Raw genomic sequence first — 21,758 nt, 5'->3', positions numbered from 1 at the left:
ATGCAGTGAAGATGCGCTTTAAGCACTTATTTTAAAATATAAGGTAGATCAAGGATCAATAATGATAATTCCCTATGTACATATAAATGTACATTTAGTACTCTTTGTTAAGAATAAGTTAGAATAAAAACAGGTGTGTGTGTGTGTATATATATATATATATATATATATATATATATATATATATATATAGTGCACTTTAACCACTTCACTACCACCAATCCAATAGTTTAACCACTTAAGGACCACCCTATAGCAGATATACTGCTACAGGGCAGCCATTCGGTGCAGAATATATACATGATTTTGCGCGTCCGCCTAGAAGGTGAGTGCGTGCGCCCCCCACTGCCCGCTTCTGCTGTTATTACTCATAGCAAAAGCCTATTTGCGGGAGCTGGTGTTCTGTCAAAAACTCCAACTCGTCAAAATCTCTAACAGGTCACTTCCTGTGACTGTACAGCAGCATAATTGGAGTTTTCGATGAGTTGCTGTTTTCACAGAACATCATCAGCCTATACACTCCAGTACACAATGAAACGAGTGGACATTGTTAGTCCACCTGCTACTAACCAAAAAAATGTCCGCCTCCAAGGCGGCAACAACTTTTTTTTCTACTTACCCGGGGTTCTGTGAAAACACTCTACTCGTCGTGTACCAGAGTGTAAAGGCTAATGGTGGTTGGTGGAATCAGCAACTCATTTAAATCTCCAATTATTGCTGCTTTACACTCACCGGAAATGACGTGGTTGGAGATTTTAGCGAAGAACATCGGCCAATAGATATCCACTCGCACCCTCAGATCGTCGGGCAGACACAGAACCAAGCTCTGCCTATGTAAACATGGCAGAGCTCTGTTCTAAGAGGAGGGAAGTAATGGATTTTTTGTCCCTGCAAAGCAGGAGATAAAATTAATAATTTCCCTTACTAAAAACAGCACATACAGTACACAACAACACTGGCTAGGCACACAGTGAGTTAACCCTTTGACTGCCCTAAATGTTTAACCCCTTCACAGCCAGTGTCATTAGTACAGTGACAGTGCATATTTTTAGCACTGATCATTGTATTAGTGTCACTGGTTGCCGCTGCAAAAAATGTTAAACATGTCAGTTAGTGTGTGATTGTCCACCACAATTTTGCAGTCCTGCTAGAGGACGCTGAGCGCCCTATTACTAGTATAACAAAATTAATTAATTTTTAAAAATTTCAATATAGATCCCATAGTTTGTAGACCCCTACAACTTTTGCACAAACCTATCAATATATGCTTATTGGGATTTTTTTTTTACCAAAAATTTGTTGCAGAATACATATTTGCATAAACTGATGAAGAAATGTGATATTTTACATTTTTTTTATTGGATATGTTTTATAGCAGAAAGTAAAAAATATTATTTGTTCTGTATTTTTTTGTTTATAGCGCAAAAAATAAAAAATGCAGAGGTGATCAAATACCACCAAAAGAAAGCTCTATTTGTGGGGAAAAAAATTACATAAATTGTATTTGGGTACATCTTTGCATGACAGCGCAATTGTCAGTTAAAATAACAGTGCAGGGGGTAAATCTTCCAGAGGTTAAGTGGTTAAAAAGGTCCACCAGGACTGGTGGTTGTGGTGCTCTGGAGAGGTGTTTTAAAAAAGCACTGTGTATAAATCCCATGCACATGCTTAGTGCATGCAAATGCCCATGATTATGCTGTCATTAGACACGTCAAATCATAGGCAAAATGTACAGATCCCATCAGAGTGGCTCTGAGCCTTCATTACTTCTACTTGAAGCCTATTCCAAGCATTTACCACTCTTTTAGTAGGCTCTCTCTATATGACCTGTATATTAACATTCTACCTGCCTTATTCTGCACATTATTCCCCCGGCCCCCTCATTTTCATCCCCATTTTCATCCTGAACCCCCCCCCATGCCTCTCTGTGTGACCAGTACATTAATATTGTGTCCAGTGCACCATTATCAAGCCCCATGTTTTAACCCCTCAATACCAGTATGTTTCTTCATTTCTAAAGAAAATTACCAAAAAATGAGATCACATTGAGGTGCAAAATGGAGGTGTTCATACTGTCCTGGAGTTTTTGTTTGGATAAGCTTTACAACAGAAAGTTAGGAAAATTGTTTTTTTTTTCTAAAATTTTTGGTCTTTTTACCTTTATGTGGTAAAAAAGCAAAACAAAAAACCCCTGTGGTTGAGCCAAATATTTACTGCCCCTCAGGCATTGCCCTTTAGCTGCAGAGGCAGCAGCTGGGGTTTACACAAGCTACAGCTGTGATGACTTGGATCACGGGCACAACAGGAAATATACCCCCCTGTAATTTTTGGTGGGACCTAAAACCTGCCAAAAGCAACCTATTAGAGTCAATGGGGTCATTCTGTAACCGCCCCACAACCACGTGCAATTGACGGAGCCAGTCAGGTCATGTGCTCACAAGAATGATGATGATAGCAAGTAAGGTGAGCTCATCACTTTTGCTTCTCCTTTTACTGTCCAGTCACAGGTTGGGGTGGGTTCAGGATGATCTAGACTCACTTGAGTTATATGACACCAAGGTCACTGCACCATTGCATGCTCTTTTCTCCTTTTGGCCAGAACCAGAGGAATCTTCATTCTGGCCGAAAAGGTCCTCCATTATCTAGCACATTGGCATTTTTTGATGCACTTGTCCATTTTCCTCATTCCTTTTTTATTTGTTGTGTGTCACTTGCACTTTTTTGCCCAGCACATATACACTTTATTAACCCCCGACTAGTAGAGCATAGGTCCTCGGACTATCCCTGAAAGTCTTGGCGGAGGGCACATGGCCTTTTGGTCAGGTTCCCCCTCCTCCATGGGGTCTTTTTTTCGAGGGCATCACACCTAGTATTGGGTTGACCTTTCTTTGGCAGAACTCCTGAAGAAAGAGGTCTGTCTGGTTTCGGCCGGGTGAACCATGAGTAGCCCAGTCCTTTTCAGGAGCATTGCGCCCCAGGGGATCAGGACTAGGGTCACAAAGTAAACAAAAGATTATTCCCTAAGCACTCACTCCTGATCCAAAAGTGATAATATACAGCTAGCTCACAACTAAAATCATGGGGGAGCTGTTTAAACAATGATAATCTGATCCCATCCACAGAGGCAAGCAAACTACAATGCAATGTTGCTACTTGTAGCTAAGGTTACAAAAACATTAAAAGGAACAACATATAAAAAATGAAAGAAAAAACTCAAAACAAAGTTAAGTTAACCTATTAGGTGACTAAAATAAGAGTTCCAGAGTTCAGTCTCAGAAACCACACTTGGTTACCAGTATTAGAAGTGTTCAGACTGCCCTACTCTGGCTTGGGGGATCCAGTGTCTGCACAATGGAAAGAGAAGAGAGAGGAGCCAAGAGCCAATATAGCGCAGTATGCCTGTTTATTGTGGAAAAGTATTAAAAACACTTAAATAAATTCACTCACATGACAAAATAATTTACAGGCATATCAGGTTGTCTGATGAAAGAAGCGGTTGGTTCTTCCGAAACACGTTCCATGCTGACTTTGCATCATTCACCTCTGGTGTTTGCTTCGGGCAGTCACGTCCTCCCCACACAAATGTTTCTGGTACGACTCCAGTTCATCTGGATCACACAGCGGACCCAGTGGCTCCTGCCTCTACAGCTTCACCATAGGTGTGCGCACAGGGTGTGCCAGGTGTGCCTAGGCACACCCTAATCACCCTGTGCAGCACAGATTCCCCCTACTGCCCTGACTCCCCTCCCTCTTACCCCCACAGCTCTGCCGGCTTCCCTCCTCTCCTCTCCAGCCGGCTGTTGCTGTGGGGATGTTTTAGGATGAGTGTGGAAAGGGGCCAGTAAATAATTTGCCAGCCCCCTCCCTTTGTGAATGAACATCGTAAGTGATCGGTAGTGTGCGTTTGAGCTTTGGTGTGCACAGCCTAATGCATTAGGCTTGGCACACCTATGAGCTTCACTCTCTGCATCGCTCCTTGTGTTTAAACAAGAGCTCCGGCTTCACCTCTCCAGCTGCTTGTCAATTCCACCTGTCAGTGGCTCAAGCCTTCCATCTGCCTGGAATGAAGGACTGCATACCAACCTGATATGCCTGTAAATTCTTTCACCATGTGAGTGTATTACCTTAAGTGTTTTTAATACTTTTCCACAATAAACTGGCATAATACACTATATTGGGCTCTTGGTGCCTCTCTCCCCTCTTTTTAAATGATCAGGGCTAGGATCCTTTCTCTTCGGAGGAGGACCATGTGTACACACTGCACACATTTTTTGTGCCCTTCACCATTGTGTGCTTACTTTTTTTATGCAGCGGTTGTTATGTTTTGTGTGTGTTTAACTACACCGTGAAGGCTCAAAGAAGTAAATTGAACAATGCTGACCAACAGACAGAGAACATCTAACAGCAAACAAAAAATACTGTGGGGCAAAATCTCTGGGTTGAAACTTAATATTGCAGCAAAGGCTGGCATTTTTCTTATACACTATATTGTGAAAAGTATTGGAACGCCTGCCTTCACATGCACAAGAACTTTACATGGCATCCCAGTCTTGGTCCATAGAGTTCAATATTGAGTTGGCCCACCCTTTGCAGCTATAACAGCTTCAACTCAACAATTTTTCACTTTTAATCCAGTTTTTCTTTCATTGTTGCTTATTGTGCTGTAAATATTTCCTTACATTATTTTTGATTTCTTTTTTAAATATATACATTATAATGTCAAAAGTATTGGGACACCTGCCTTTACACGCACATGATCTTTATTGGCATCTCAGTCTTAGTCTGTAGGGTTTAATATTATGTTGGTCCACCCTTTGCAGCTATAACAGCTTCAACTCAACAATTTTTCACTTTTAATCCAGTTTTTCTTTCATTGTTGCTTATTGTGCTGTAAATATTTCCTTACATTATTTTTCATTTCTTTTTTAAATATATACATTATAATGTCAAAAGTATTGGGACACCTGCCTTTACACGCACATGATCTTTATTGGCATCTCAGTCTTAGTCTGTAGGGTTTAATATTATGTTGGTCCACCCTTTGCAGCTATAACAGCTTCAACTCTTCTGGAAGGCTGTCCACAAGCTTTAGGAGTGTGTCTATGGGAATGTTTGACCATTCTTCCAAGAGCGCATTTGCGAGGTCAGGCACTGATGTTGACCGAGAAGGCCTGGCTCGCATTCTCTAATTTATCCCAAAGGTATCAGGTTGAGGTCAGGACTCTGTCCAGGCCAGTCAAGTTCCTCAACCCCAAACTCGCTCATCCATGTCATTGTGGACCTTGCTTTCTGCACTGGTGCGCAGTCATGTTGGAACAGGAAGGGGCCATCCTCAAACTGTTCTCACAAAGCTGGTAGCATTAAATTGTCCAAAATGTATTGGTATGCTGACACTTTGAGAGTTCCTTTTACTGGAAAAAAGGGGTCAAGCCCAATCCCTGAAAAACAACCCCACACCATGAATCCCCCCTCCACCAAATGATTTGGACCAGTGCACAAAGCAAGGTCCATAAAGACATGGATGAGCGAGTTTGAGGTGGAGGAACTTGACTAACCTGCACAGAGTCCTAACCAGATAGAACATGAATTAGAGCGCAGACTGCAAGCCAGGCCTTCTTGTCCAACATCAGTGTCTGACCTTAAAATTGTGTTTCTTGAAGAATGGTCAAACATTCCCATAGACATACTCCTAAACCTTGTGGGCAGCCTTCCCAGAAGAGTTGAAGCTGTTATAGCTGCAAAGGGTGGGCCAACTCAATATTGAACCCTATGGACAAATGCCTCGTACACACGCAACGGTTATCGTCCGACCGATCGTCCGACTTTTGTCCAGAGTTGTGTTTTGTTGGTTGGAATATGCCTAGACTGCACACAAATTTTCTCGGCCAACAAAAATCAACTTCAGAAGTGATGTCATGTGCTGGTTTACTTTCTGTGTGTTTTTTCTTCTCTGAGCATGCCCAGTCTTGCTCATCAGATTTTTGTCTGCCGAAATCTGTACTGACTGACGGAAAATCGGCCGTGTTTTGACGGCCAACAAAAATGTTATAGCCTGCACACCAGATTTTTTTCGGCCGAAAAGTCAGAATCGGTTGTCGAAAGCATCATACTAACAAGCCGAAAATCGGCCGATCGGACGTTGGCCGAAAATTCCCGGCCAATAATCGATGCGTGTGTACGAGGCATAAGACTGGGATGCCATTAAGGTTTATCTGCGTGTAAAAGCAGGTGTCCCAATAATTTTGGTAATATAGTGTATCTTTTAATGAGATATTTGTTTTTACCTTGTTATGTTTGGCCAGAGTTTTGGTTTACTGAGTATTGGCTGGACACAGGTTTTCTTTAATTATACATATAGGAAAATTGAAGATGTAATTCTGCTTTTGGAAAAGCTTTTCTGGATTCCACAAAAACGCTATACTGCACCCTGGACACAAAAAATGGCACAGAGCACACCATACAGATGCTCCAACAAAAGGAGGAAAACGGAGAATCCAAGGCAGGAGGCGGCAGTTGTTGCAGCAGCCGCAGATAACAGCCTCATTTTCTTGGCAAGATGTGCCGAGGTTTGGACTTGAGTGATGATACAACTGTTATCTTGACACCAGGCTCTCTCATTTTAAAACTGTTTATGAGAAACAAATATCATCTGAAAAGCAGCTTGCCAGACACTAAGTAAATCACGCTGGCCATAATGAATCAAGTATCGCCAGCTGTACCCGCATTGTCATTGTGTTATGATGTAACGCATTCCACCCCACTGATACTGCGACCAAATTTGGGCACAAATCCTTCCTTGATCAGTTGGCAAAGTAAGAAATGCAAGTCTGAAAAAAAAAAAAAATAACGGAGAGGAGGCTAAATGTACGACGTAGCATTAACAAGGTGTACGCTGATTATACAAACGGCAAATTGAATACCATCGTCATCTCCAACGAACTGCTGGAACCCTGAAAGAAATGATTAATGGCCATTTTTGTGAACCAAAGCACATGGAAAATTGTCCCATCTGGACCCTTTAAGTGGAGGATGGAGGCTTTATCTTTTGTTTATTCCAGCCCTAGCTAAAAGGCTTATTATAAATTGCAATAATCCAAGAAGCCAACCGAAGAAGACAGAGACGCTCTTCAGATAAAAACCAAAAGAGCAACTTCTCTAACCAAGGACCAGATGTATTTTTGGGTTGTGTTCTTGTCCACATTTAGCTCGGCTTTTCAAGTGGTGAAGATTTGCATGTTTGTTTTGCGATACTAATGAATATGTTTTGGATTTACATTTTAGAAAATGGAAACTTTTTTTTCTTTTTTTCTTTCTTTTTTTTTTTTTAATTCCCTGGGCTTTATAGCTTAATGACTTCCAGAAGATAGTAGATTGTCCTCTTTTAACCCTTCACCACTGAAAAAAACAATTCAAATATATTATTTATTTAGACTGGCGTCATTTAGCTTAGCAAAGACATGTGTCTGAAATGTTTTTTTCTTTATCTACCTTAAAGCCGAACAAAACTCTTTAAATCAACATTAACTATTTTTAATTGTTACCCCATATGCCGCTAGCATTAATAAATAGGTAGGAAGGTATATGATATTTACTTGTTTTAAACTTTTTTCTTTACGTTTCTTCAGTTGCTTTCTGGTTCATGGCCAAGGCCAAAATGATTTCATATATCCCAGGGGTCTTCATGACATTTTTTTCTTTCATCTGGAGGTGGTTAGGAGGGGTTTTCTTTAAGAAGTAAAATGCTGCATGAATTATCTGCCCTCACTAAAGATGCCAGTGGCTAGGCATGCTAGGGGACAGTGGCGGCTGGGCCGGGGGGGGGGGGGCTGCAGGCGGACCGCACCATACAACCCCCCCGGACCACACCAGGCCGCACACCATAACACCCCCCCCCCCAGTCGCCGTCTCACTCACCCTGCCTGGAGGGAGGGCAGGCAGCAGCAGCAAACGGCGATGGCTTTGACTTCTTCCCCCTCAGTCTCCTGTGTCTCCTCCCTCCTCCTACATGGCCAATGGCATGGCTTCTCCTTTCAGCCAATCGGGAAATGGGTCTCAGACCCGCTTCCTGATTGGTAAGGAGGAGGATCCGTTTGACAATAGCGAATATTTATTCGCTATCGTCACACAGCAAGGTCGGCTCGGGGCGCAGTGCTCTGCGCTCCGAGCCCACCCTTTTTTTTAGCCTCAGGCTCTAATCACATGCTAAAAAGAAAACAAAAGCCCCATTGAACTCCATGCGTCCGGCGCCCTGCATGTAGATTAGGGGGCAGGATGCATGGATGGGGGGGTGGCGCCCACTGCATCAGCCGCCACTGCTAGGGGGTGTTTATCAAAGTGATTTATCAACATACTAAAGTGTGGAGACATGGGTGGATGGATGGGGGAGTTTGCTTTGAGTATTAAAAATGAATTAAATAGTGTTTTCCTTTTGTGGCACTCAGATACAGTTTCGTTCCACTTTAAAGTGTAACTTTACCCATGACAGCTTGATAAAAAAAATGATGTTCTTTAGTAAGGAACATACATTCCACATTAATAGTTATGCTACCAAAATTAGTGTGTGCTGTAAATTGCCTCCTGCTTTGCTCCTGTTCCCTTTTGCTGGAGGCTGCAATTTTGCTTAAGCCCAGAGCCCCTGAACAGCAGTAAATCATAAAGCGGAACTAAATCTTACAATTTTAACAGTTTAAAAAAACAGATACATTCCTGGAATGCCGGGATTGCTAACTGTCACATTTGCTTCTGTCCTCAACCAAACTGTCAAACCATCAAATGACTGGTGTCATAACTGATCACATGTGCAGCACCATGACGGTTGCAGATCAAACAGAAGCGGCTTACTTGGCTGTAAAGGATCAGAGAGTTTAATTCTGCTCTAAGGCTGCCAGCAGATCGGCCTCTGCAGTGTCTAAAAAAAATGGAGATCAACTGAGCATGTGCAAAGAAGGGTGGGGCATGGTATTACTGGATTTTAAACAGCATAGACACCTATTTTTAATGTTTTACTTAGCTATACCTGCAAAAGGGGCCAGCCTGAAGTGATCTAGCAGGACCAAACCATTACATATACCCAGTGAAGGGAACAGCCTCAGGTGATACACAGAGATGAAACAAATCTCCCTACATAAGTTTTATTTGTATACCTGCTGACTTCAGATTTCTACACTGTTTAGAAAGTGAGCATCATGTTAGAATTTTTTCCTCCTGTTCCAGCACTGGGTGTGGAGTCTTTGCACTGACTGTATGACAGCTGATTGGAGGAAAGGCACCCCCCCCACACACACACACACACACATAGGCAAAGGAAGGAAGAAACATCCATAACTGTGCTGTAAATAGAAGAGCTCTCTGCTAATCTATTTCTATGCACCCACCCTGACACAAATTTCCAGCTGCTTTTATCTCCTGTGTCGGAGAACTTGTCAGAAGTTATCATGCTGATAAAAGAGGAAAGGAGCAGCAGAAGGACATGGGACTTAGGGCTTTGGAGAGAGATAAGTAAACACTACAGATAGATGTGCCCAGGTCAAATTTCATGAATGGGGTTTACATTCACTTTAATTTTCTGCCTGAAGTTCCACTTAAAAGTAGATACAAACCCCAACTTAAAGTGGAAGTCCAGGCTAGAGATAACTTTGCCTAAAACAGCTCCCACCCACCTTGTAATTCCTATAATAACTATCTGTACAAGGAGGATACTAATACTTATCTATTCTTAGTGCCCTCCTGACCAGTCACCTGATCTATCCAGCGGCTGGCTTTTGAGCGGAGGCGTGAGCACCAACAATGGATGGAAAGGCTGGGCGGTGACGTCATCCATAGGCTTACTATGGGGCATCTGTTGCTGGCTTAATCTCCTTTACTTTGAAGCCAGCCACTGTGAGCTAATCATGTGACTGGACCAGAGCGAGGATAAATAAGAATAAACATCCTTCTTCAACAGGGTAGTTAGGAGTTACAATGGCGGTGGGATCAGATTTAGGATTAGTTAGTTCTAGCTTGGAATTCCACGTTAATAACATTTAGTTTGATATCACTGCAATCATCGTGGGACACACTTGCGATCCCCATAATTTCCAATGGCACCCCAATCACTGATACCTTTTTCTACTTTTTTTTTTGTAATTTTATTATTTTTTCATTAAATGTTTTTTAACACTGTGCCTTTAACTTTTTTTTTTGATCAACTTTATTGATATTACAAGGGATGAACAACATCCGTTGTAATAGCATGGGCCCTGACAGGTCCTTTTTATGGAAAGATCCGAGGTCTATTAGACCCCTCTGGCCTCCAAAGCAGCTGATCAGACACAGATCGTTCTGATTGTTTGCTTCACTGGCCAGGTAAACAAAGAGCTGAAACAGGAAGTGAGGAAATCCTCATTGCTTCCGGTTTCTGATGTAACACAGTGGCAGGAACAACATCCACACCTCTTACTGCCTGCCTAGAGCTGGATGGCGCCAGTTGCATCCTTACCGGGCTCACCGATCGCATGGGAGAGCCCAGTAGAGGCGCTAGTGGTGGGAGGGGGGTGGTACCCTCTATCACCACCTTTAAAAGTAATCCAGTGGGTTGTTAGCTGCCTGGATTACTGTTATCTAGTGCAGAATCGCTGCGGGCTAAAGGATGATATCTCGATCAGTGCTTCAGCAATGACCAAAATATCACCCTTGGGGGGGGGGGCACACAGGGGGGCCTGGACAGCAGGGAGAAAAGTATGGTGCACAGGGAGGGTGATCGTTATGGTGGGTGGGGCAAGTACTGGACCCCTGTGTGGCTTTCTCTGCAGCAGCTGAGAGCCGGCGGGAGGGAGCGGAGAAGAAGCCAGCTTTCAGCTGTTGCAGAATGAACTATATAGGGGATCAGTTCCAGTATTTGCCCCCCTGGCTGCCGATTACCCTCCCTGCCCACATCTGATTCACCCAGCTGCCTGGCCCCCCCAGCTGGCCTGGGCCCTGTACAGAAGGACTGGTGGAACCCCCTTATCTATGGTCCTGACAACAGTGAAACAACCCCCGGTGACAGTTCAGCAGAACAACTGGGAGACATGGACAGAATGTTGTCACCCAGTAACAGGAGGTGCCTGATCAAGGACCATTGTGACATGATCGCCAGATATTATTTTGAAGAAACATGCAGCTTTAAAGTTATTGGAATTGACTGTTAAAATAACATGTTCAAGCATGTATGAGATTTTAGTGATTGGGTTTACATTTACTTTCATTTGTCTTGTTATTTTAAGGAAACTACAGTATATATTTTGCCTCTTATATACATGGCATTTTTTTTAACCTCTTTTTTTTTTTGTGATTTGGGATGAGTGGAGTATTTTCAGTTAAAGTCATTCCAACGCAAAATGATTCAAACTACTGAAATGTAATTTTGCAGAAGCAGAGAACCTCTGTCCTGCTTTTTGAGTTGCTTGGGAAAAACTTGTTTGAATGAAATATGATCTTCTTTTAATTTCTATTAATTCAGAGGGTTTTTTTTTTTTAACCACTTTATTACTGGGCACTTTCACCCCCTTTCTGCACAGGCCAATTTTCAGCTTTCAGCACTGTCACACTTTGAATGGCAATTGCGCAGTCATGCAACACTGTACCCAAATGACATTTTTGTAATTTTTTTTTTAAAGACAGATAGAGTTTTCTTTTGGTGGTATTTAATCCCCACTGGTTTCTTTATTTTTTGCTAAATAGACAAAAAAATACTAAAAATGTTGAAAAAAGCTTAGTTTCTGTTATAACATTTTGCAAATAAGTAATTTTTGTCCTTCACTGATGTGCGCTGATGAGGCGGCACTGACAGGCTGCACTGATGGGCACTGACAGGCTGCACTGATGGGCACTGACAGGCTGCACTGATGGGCTCTGAGAGGCTGCACTGATGGGCACTGATAGGCAGCACTAATTATCAGTGTAAATGTGTGCTGTCAGAATTGCCGATCGATGACTTTCCTCTATTCACGCTGTGATAAGAAAGCAATGCCAATAACCGGCAAGTTTGTTTACATGTGATCAGCTGTAATTGGACACAGCTGATCACATGGTAAAGAGCCCCTGTGTTTGACCCTTTACCACAACCTGTAATCAGCCGTGTCCAAAGGACACATCGATCACAGAGCGCACCGTATGCACGCCCTAGGGGGGCGTACATGGGGCGTGGTTCTGGAAGGGTGTCAGTGGACACCCTCCTAGAACTGGACAACTGCGCTGTAGCTGTCTTTTGGCTATAGCATGATTGGGAAGTGCTTAAAGCAGTATTAAACCTAAAATGTAATACATTACATGTTACCAATCCTTAGATGTGGTGGCTGCATTTCTTTTCACCTGGCCAGTTAGGCACCTTCTGTATTAGAGGGCCTCCACACTGGATGAAGAAGCACAGGAGGCACCTTTGGGCAGCGGCATTGTCAGTCTGGGGGAGGGGAGTGTTAGGTGTGCTAGAAGATTTACATACACTAAAAATTGGAGCCAAACTCCAGCTCACACTTTATTATCAGTTACAACAGCAGATTTTTCCCTTTTGGGATAAAGATATTACATAAATAAATAAATAAAAGCTGACTTGTAAGCACCCCTGGCAGGGTAAATGGTTTGCCTCAACCCTGTAAACTGATACATCTAAAAGAGAGATTGTTATTTTGAAAAATAACAGACGTACTGGCTGGATCAGCTGATGAAAAAAGAAGAAAGAAAGCCTAAAAAAGAAAAAAAATGCAGCAATTACATCTAAGAATTGGAAATATGCAATATAATAAATGTTTACTTTTGGGTTTAATATTGCTTTAATGCCTAATGCACACAATGGGAAAATCGGATGAAAAATACTGCTTTCAGAATTATGGTCCGATATTCTGATTGTTAGTACACAGCTTTTGAGAGCTGATTACAACAGTTCAAGCACAAAAAATGTTCTTGTATGGTTACAGAAGGAACGATTTTCGTTTAATCAGTACAGTATTAGTCCGTAAAATATCAAGACTGCTCATGCTCGAAAACAAAAGAATACGTTAGAGTACAATACATTACATCATCTGTGGAAGTTGTACTCTGTCCTACGAGAATGTTCGTAACTCTAATAACCTATTGGTTTCTGATATAAGGCTAGCATGCAACCCCCCCCCCCCCCCAAAAAAAAAAAATGGATGATCATTCACCTGATATTCTCATTGTGTGTATGAGGCTTAAAGCTGTACTCCAACTTTATTTTCATTAGAACTAGTTTGATGAATCAGTCCCAGCATTGAGCATACCTCTGTACCATGTTGCTCTGTTGTCTGCAGACCCTCTGATATTCTGGGTTTAGTGTTGGTTTTGTACCATGTGAAAGTCTGTATAGTCTGAATGTAGACTGAAGGCCTTCCAGCCACTTCCTGCTTAATTTCTAGCCTAGAACACACCCCTCTGTAGTCTTTCAGAGTCTACAAATGCTGTAACTTCCTTCAGAGCTCTGATGGTGGGTGGGATGGAATACATACTAATTATCACTCAATCCCACCCAGCCACACCTACAGGAAGAGTCCAATCCTCCCATCTCTAAACCTCCCTCCCACCTCACAGATCACAGCATAATTCAAAAGGAAACCCCTTCATACAAAGCCTGTTCTAATGCCTAGCTGTGCTGCTGCTGGGCAGGATTGAATTAATCACAATTAGAATTCAACCCTGCCTAGTTACATATGCTGACCAGTGTGAACAGGGAGAGCATCCCCCTCAGATCATGCCCTCCCAGAGCATTCGGACTTACCCACATCAATTCCCAGAACTGCTACAAGTAACTCCCATAGCCTGCCCTGAAACTACAGAGGCTCAAAGCATGATGGGACATGTAGTATAAGGACTGGTAAAGGAAGGAAACAGGAAGTCGGAGAACTTTGTAATTCAGCCAGGAGTAGGAGACACACAAACCTGCTTTTTTACAGCTAAATTAGATAAGATACAGATAAAATGACACTGGGGTTTTGATTCATTTATGTGCATAATGCATCTGTTGTTTTGGGGAGGAAAAGCTGGAGTTCTGCTTTAAGGGAGTGTCATTTGTGTTATATACATTGGTGATTTGTTTCCTTTTTATGTTTTCATAAACATTAAGGGTGGATTCACACCACCGACAGAGAAAAACATACCATTTTGTAGTGATCATCGCAAAGCACAGCAACTCATCTACCTGCATAGAAATGCAGGGTCACACAGAAGGCTGTAGAGCAGTCCCGAAAATGCAGACATGTTGCGGTTTTCCACATAGCTCTGCCCCGCAGTGTGGAAGGGCAAACAGGACACACAGAAAACCATTGTCTCTGTACTAGTGTGATCTGGGACTAAGACTCTGTCAGGGTGCCAGGAAACCAGACCACACAAAGATGCAAGTAAAAAAAGGAGGTAATTAAAGCAACAACAATAAACGCACAGCAAGGAATGAGTGAGGAATGAAATCAGGAACTGCCGGGGTCAAGTCCAGAGCGGGTAGTCATCCAATCCAGGATCAAGTCTAGAAGCGGGTAGTCCTCCAAGCCAGGGTCAAGTCCAGAGGCGGGTAGTTTGCCGATGCCGGGTCGTCTGCCAATGCAGAATCAAGAGCCAGGAAAGTTGTCAGCCAAGCCAGGTCATGCACGGAGGAACACAGAGAACAGAAGACTGCTAATAGTGATGCACATTGGAGCACAAACACAAGGGCAAATGACTACATTCCAACAGGTGATATATATATAGTCAGTTATGTGCATGCAACATCATCACTAAGCAATGCCCAGGCAGCAGGCAAGTGATGATGCAAAACAGAGCTTATAAAAGAACAGCAGTCTGCACATGTCCAAGATGGCTGCCAACAGGAAGGCAAGGTAAGACCTTGACCGACTCCATTCACACCTGTGTGTTACAGGAAGTCATGGAAAATGCTCCAAAACATGTAACATGTGTGTGGTGCCATTAATTCCCCAATTTTGTATTAAGTCAACAAAACGCCATTTGAAAAGCTTCAGCTTCCACCTAGAGGAACCAACGATTCAAGCCCCAAATTGGGTGAAACGCGTTGGGGGATTCTTCCACTGGTGGAGACCAGGCTGAAGCCATTTAAACTTAGTTGTAACAAGTGGTGTGCCTTAACAGCATGCAGAAGGATGCCATTTGTTGAAGGCTACTTTTGTTGAAGCAATGACACTAGCTTCCTCCTGCAACCCCTGTATCAGGTTGACCTATAGCGCGGCTTGAATACATCATCCATCCATGTGGTACATCCCTCTAGCAACTGAACTCATCATATTGTTACCAACACTTCCCAGACCCAATTATAACATATAGCTAATTCCTCCACTTCTTCAAAGGCATCTCCTTCAAAGCGGAGCTATCGTTTCTTTTTTACATCTTGCTCGACACCTTTTGCTCTCAAGCAGAGGCAGCAATGATGTGATTTGTAAGCATGGTATATTGTAAAAATGATCGACTTTAGCAAAATGAGCATAATTGAGTTCTACTGCAGAATGTGGTGCTAATGCACATAAAATATAAAGTAATATGTAAAAACACTGTCTAAATTGTCAACTCTATAAACAGTACAAAAGTTGTAGGTAGGTTTAAAAAAATGCTGTAAATTAGAAATGCTTTCAGAAATAGAAATGTTAATATATATATATATATATATATATATATATATATATTTTTTTTTTCTAATCAATTAACAAAATGGAAAGTAAATGAGCAGAGGAGAAATCCAAATAAATATTTGGTGTGACCACCCTTTGTCTTCAAAACAGCATTTATTCATCTGGGTACACTTGCACACAGTTTTTGAAGGAACACGACAGGTAGGTTGTTCTAGACATCTTGGAGAATTAACCACAGATCTTATGTGGATGTAGGGCTCTGTCTCTTTATGTAATCCTGGACAGACTTGATGATGTTGAGATCAGAGTTCTATGGAGGCCAAGCCATCACTTAAAAAAGCCTGTTTATTATATTAAAATCTGATAGCACTGCTGGACATTTTCCGATGTTGAAGGGAAGTAAGCATGATGTGTCTTTCATCTGCTGCATTGTTTCCCTGGTCGAGCACTGTGTCTATGGTCCTCAACGTTGCTGGTTTAAAGCCATTTCTCTTCTGTTCATTCACTTTGTATTGTGTAAATTGATAAAAATAAACAATTAAACATATATTTTTGAAAGCATTCTTACTTTACGGCATTTTTTCACTACAGTATGTATAGACACTATATTGTCAAAAGTATTGGGATGCCTGCCTTCACAGGCACATTAACTTTATTGGCATCCCAGTCTCTTGAGTTGGCACACCCTTTGCAGCTATAACAGCTTCAACTCTTCTGGGAAGGCTGTCCACAAAGTTTAGGAGAGTGTCCATGGGAATGTTTGACCATTCTTCCAGAAGCGCATTTGTGAGGTCAGGCACTAATTTTGGACAAGAAGGCCTGGTCAGGACTCTGTGCAGGCCAGTCAAGTTTCTTGACCCCAAACTTACTCATCCTTGTGTTTATGGACCTTGCTTTGTGCACTGGTGCACAGTCATGATGGAACAGGAAGGGGCCAACCCCAAACTGTTCCCACAAAGTTGGGAGCATGAAATTGTCCAAACAGTCTTGGTATGCTGACGCCTTAAGAGTTCTCTTCACTGGAAATAAGGGGCCAAGCCCAATCCCTGAAAAACAACCCCACACCATAATTCCCCCTCCACCAAATGATTTCGGCCAGTGCACAAAGCAAGGTCTATAAAGACATAGGTGAGCGAGTTTGGGGTGGAGGAACTTGACTGGCCTGCACAGATTCCTGACCTCAACCCGATAGAACACCTCCGGGATGAATTCGTGGAGTTCCTGACCTCACAAATGCACTTCTGGAAGAACGGTCAAACATCCCCATAGACACACTCCTAAATCTTCTGGACACAGTCTTCCCAGAAGAGTTGAAGCTATTATAGCTGCAAAGGGTGGGCCAACTTAATATTAAACCATACAGACTAAGACTGGGATGCCGTTAAAGATCATGTGCGTGTAAAGGCAGGCGCCCCAATACTTTTGACATTATAGTATATATATTTTAAAAAGAAATGAAAAATAATGTAAGGAGATATTTACAGAACAATGAACAACAATGAAATAAAACTGGATTAAAAGTGAAAAATGTCCTTGCTCTTTGGTTATATGCAGAGTAGTCCAATCTAACAAATAAGAGTCAATAGCCACTAGCAGTTGTGATTATCCCCTCACCCGATCTGCCCTCACCTGGTGGATAACAACAAACAATGGCCCATACGTTCTATTTCCCACTCTGGGGTCTAAGATGATATGTCTCTCCCTTATGGTTACCTCTGGTTTTAAATCCTCCTCTCCTTGTTGTTATCTTTAGTACTCATCCATATCATAAAAAGAGAAAGCTAGACATAGTGCTTATCCTTTTTAAAAAACAACTGTTTTTGGGGCGCATGTACGGCTTCCGGACATGGAGGACGTGTTCTGAGTGAGCTCCGGGCACCGATGACTCTCCGCCGCTCCGTATGAGCCTCTATTCGCTTACTTCTGCAAGGGAGCAGGCTGCAAGTGTTCCTGATTCCTCCGGCGTCCCCATGGGCAAGATCGGGCAGCAAAAACAAGGATACTCCACTCCACAGGAGTCCCGGACCCAGGCGGCCATGGATCGCTTCTTTACTAGGCCCGCAATCCCCGGCCTCAATTTCACAGGCGAATCCATTTGCTGCGCTGGACCCCCTTTTGGAAGCGAATAATGAGGTAGACCCTCCACCACCACAGGTACTAGATCGCTCTTCCTCTACCCCTCCTGCCTCTCAGCAGCTCTTAACCCCTGACATTCTGGATGCCAAATTGCAAGTCCTTTTGGTGCAGATTACTCGCAATATAGCTGCTGAGGTGGGCAAATTATCAGTGGAATTGAGAGGGGAGATAGCTCATATAGGGGAGCGCACAGACACCTTGGAAACCAAGTTTGATGAACTGGTGGACTATGTACATGTGTTAGAGGAGGAACATTCCTATTTGAAACACTCGGTCTCCCAAATGCAGCTGCAGCAAGAAGATCTTGAGAATCGGGAGAGGCGACAGAATTTGCGTTTTAGGGGCATTCCTGAAACGGTGGGAGACAACAATCTGCGTTCTTTTCTGCTGGGCCTTTTCAATCGCTTGGCCCCTAACATTGTGGACATTGATTGGAGGCTGGATAGGGCACATAGGTCCCTGGGTCCCAAGCCACCCTCTGAAGGCCGTCCACGGGATGTGATTGTCCGGTTCCACTATTATGACAGTAAGGAGGCCCTCACTTTGGCAACCCGCAATAAGACTCAGGTGGAGTACAAAGGAGCGAAAATTCAGATGTTCAATGACCTCTCCCCCATCACTCTGAATAAACGTAGGGCACTTAGTGGGGTGACGCTACACCTGCAGAAACACAGGGTTTCTTATTACTGGGGTTTTCCGTTTCGCCTGGTGGTCACTAAGGATGGAGTTCAACATGCCATGCGGGAAATGCACGAGGCTGAGTCTTTTGTTAGAGGCCTGGGGCTACCTCAGCTTCCAGAAGAAGATTTAATTGCTCAACAACAACCCTCAAGCCGTCCACTCCCAGCTACTCCTGCTCATATCTGGACCCCGGCCAAGACACCACAACGCAGGCCTTATGCTACTCCTCAGCGACAGAAGCCCTCCAGATTCCTTCCCTGAGGTTTATGAGGATTCTACCTGATCCTGTTTTCTCTGGTCTCCCCGGTTTTCTCAGTTCTTGAAGCCTAATTTTTATTTTTACTTTGTCGGGGTTATTGGGGGTTGATTAAAATAATAATAGGTAAAAAGAAAAATGATTTTAAAAGCCATGTATATTTCATATTATGCATATAAGAGATTCTGAACAGGATGGCGTCCATCTTGTTTTTAAGGTGAAACAAAGTTCATATATATACTTGTTAAACAAAATGTCTCTCACAGGCTTACAAAGGGTCTATGGTTTCAACAGAGATCTTTGTATTTCTATGTAATCGTAAATAAGATCCCTTTTGACATCTCGATCAGATAAAACTTAGTCAGTCTGACGCTATGTTAAAGGGGGTGATATCTCAGTCTGTCTATAGGTATTTAACAATAGACAATGGCTCAGTTTTTCTCATCAAACATTAAAAGATGAACTATATAAGTTTTTTTAAAGGTACATCATTATATGTGAGATGATATTAGCCATAATTATGTTATTATATTATGTAAGGCATATACATATATATTTAGGAATATTGTATCACATTTTGGGTTTATATTCTCATGGTAGTTATCTTACTTAGACTTAAAACTAAAGTGAAAACGAATTACTTCATGTTAAGGTATGTGGTAGGAGTGTTTATATAAGAATTGCTTTGGGCTAGTTTAGTGCTCAAGGTGTCGTAAATTCCCAAACCTAGACTATATCTGACAGCCCTTTGGCATGGTCAAATAAGTAATGGCTATTCACTAGCCAGAGGTCAGAGAGGTCATCAGATAAGGACATGGTGGTAAAAGTGTTAAATACAAAATCTAATGAACGGTACGATACTGCCCTCTGGAGGCGAAATACCAGGTGCAGTCTTGAGATAATTTCAGATTTCCATATAAAAATATTATATTGTGTTAAATAATATAATTATTGAAATGGCATTACTTGCCAAGGTTAATGATGGAAATACAGGTGGACATTTATGTATGTACTGGTAGTCTGGACAAAGTTTTATGTTGTGTTATATGATTAATCTTACATATAGAGGAATCATCCTTAATTTTATTAGACCAAGTATGGGGTTAATTATCAAAAGGGGTGTGTCTCTGACCTCATCAGTTTAGGTATAGAATATCCCAATCAATTGGGATAATGTTTCATCCCTCTGGGTTTAACTTATGGTAATTTTTATAGCTCTTTGTTCTTACCATATAAAAGACCAACCCAGATGAGAGAGGAGATTACACTTTACACTACTGACAACACACCTCACACTTACACCACACACGCTATTACATTTTTCAATAGACTCATGCAGACATACTCCCTGATCCACATCATTCATCTGAAACTTGGAGGAAACTCCTCCCTCACTGGCATCCATCTTAGGACTCTGGTAACACCATCTTAAGTGTGGTAATTATGCCTTGCTGTATTATTTGATTTTATTCAACAATTGTTTATTCCTTCCTTATATGTTATATATTGCATATTTAAGGGTAATGAGATTACAATCCCAGCCGTATAAGCCATAGTATATTTTTCTCTAAAAAGCTGATTTTTGTTTTTATACATTTTTATTAATATCAGATTAAATGCAATTTTTGCAATTTTAAGTCTTTCGTTTTGCATGGCTTATTCTCACTCATCTGCAGTGAGTGACTTTCAACTATGCATTACGCAGACCATTGTAGTCTGTTTATATAGAACATTAATTTATGGCTTATACTATACCTGGGAAGAAATGGTAATCTTGCTTTCGTTTTACTTTCACTTTGTTTCACTTTGTTTTACTTTCACTTTCATTATTGAGCTAAACATCACATTGCATTGATTATTTGAAGTTAGTATTTTTTTTGTAGAGTTATCTTTTTATGTCACTTCCTGTTTGATCATATATTGTGTTTACATGTCTGGCGAATAAATATTTTTATATATATTCCACACTGTAGACTGTACTCACTAAGATTGGTATATGCTTTTAAAAAGAAATTAATCAATTAAAAAGAATTCACAACATTGATTTATGGCAATAGGTGAAGACTCTCCTTTTTCACAGATCTTTGCTTATTAACCATAAATAAATACACTGCTATATTCAGAGCAGTATAAATATTCTGACATAAGTACGAGCGCAAGATATTTATTATTAAATATTCTTACATATAATGGAGGCCCCAGCGAGATAATTATTGATTTCTTACATATGCCAATCATAATTTTGATCAGGTGACATAATCAATAACTTTGAAAAAAAAAAAAAATTTTTTTGAATTTTTTTTTATTAATTGTGAATGTGATAGAAATGCCTTAAAAATGTCTACAGCAGGTAATGTTCACGCTGCCAACTCTGGCAAGGTGTGAGTCCCTAGTGGTAATGCCACAACCCCAGTAGATTTGGCACAGATCATAAATGTGTGGAAACACCTCTCTGAGTCTGAAATGGTGGAATATGTAAATGCTGGTTAGAGTCATATATCAAAATCCTCAGAAGTCGGGCCAATAAAGGGCATCTGACATGGGTAGAGGACAACCTGTATGTATGAACTCACCAATAAGCTTATCTAACACCAAAAGACGTCGGGAAGTGTAATTACATATTTTTTTGGTCATGGCCAATCTTACTGTATCTTTGTGAGGAACTGCACCAGAAGGCTCAGCAAAAAGGAGTTTAGTAAAGTTTCAATTTCCACTCCAAATAAATGAGAGTATGAGATTAGGAACCTCCTTGAGCAGGTGAAAGTAACCTCTATTGGGACACATCAGTTAAGAGAATGTAGCATGAAACTGCAAAATAAAGTAGAATTGTGGCAAAAGTCTTATCAAGTAACTGTAATGAAAGTAATCATGTGAAAGTGAAATGTAAATGATTAATGCAATAATTAGGAAGTTTTGAGCAAGGAAAAATGTTTTTCTAGCAAAAAGTTGCCAAGTAACCAGCAGTGGAAAAGTTTGAAAAAAAAAAATAATAATAAAAATGTAACTGTTCAAGTCATGACAGGAACTCATCAGTAAATACATAGGAGAGTTCCAAAGGTCGTGGTGTCCATGTAAAAGGGTAA

Source organism: Pelophylax lessonae (assembly GCF_965119305.1).
Source record: "Pelophylax lessonae genome assembly, chromosome: 5".
NCBI classification, from domain to species: domain Eukaryota; kingdom Metazoa; phylum Chordata; class Amphibia; order Anura; family Ranidae; genus Pelophylax; species Pelophylax lessonae.
Note: the sequence above shows the minus strand (reverse complement) of the source record.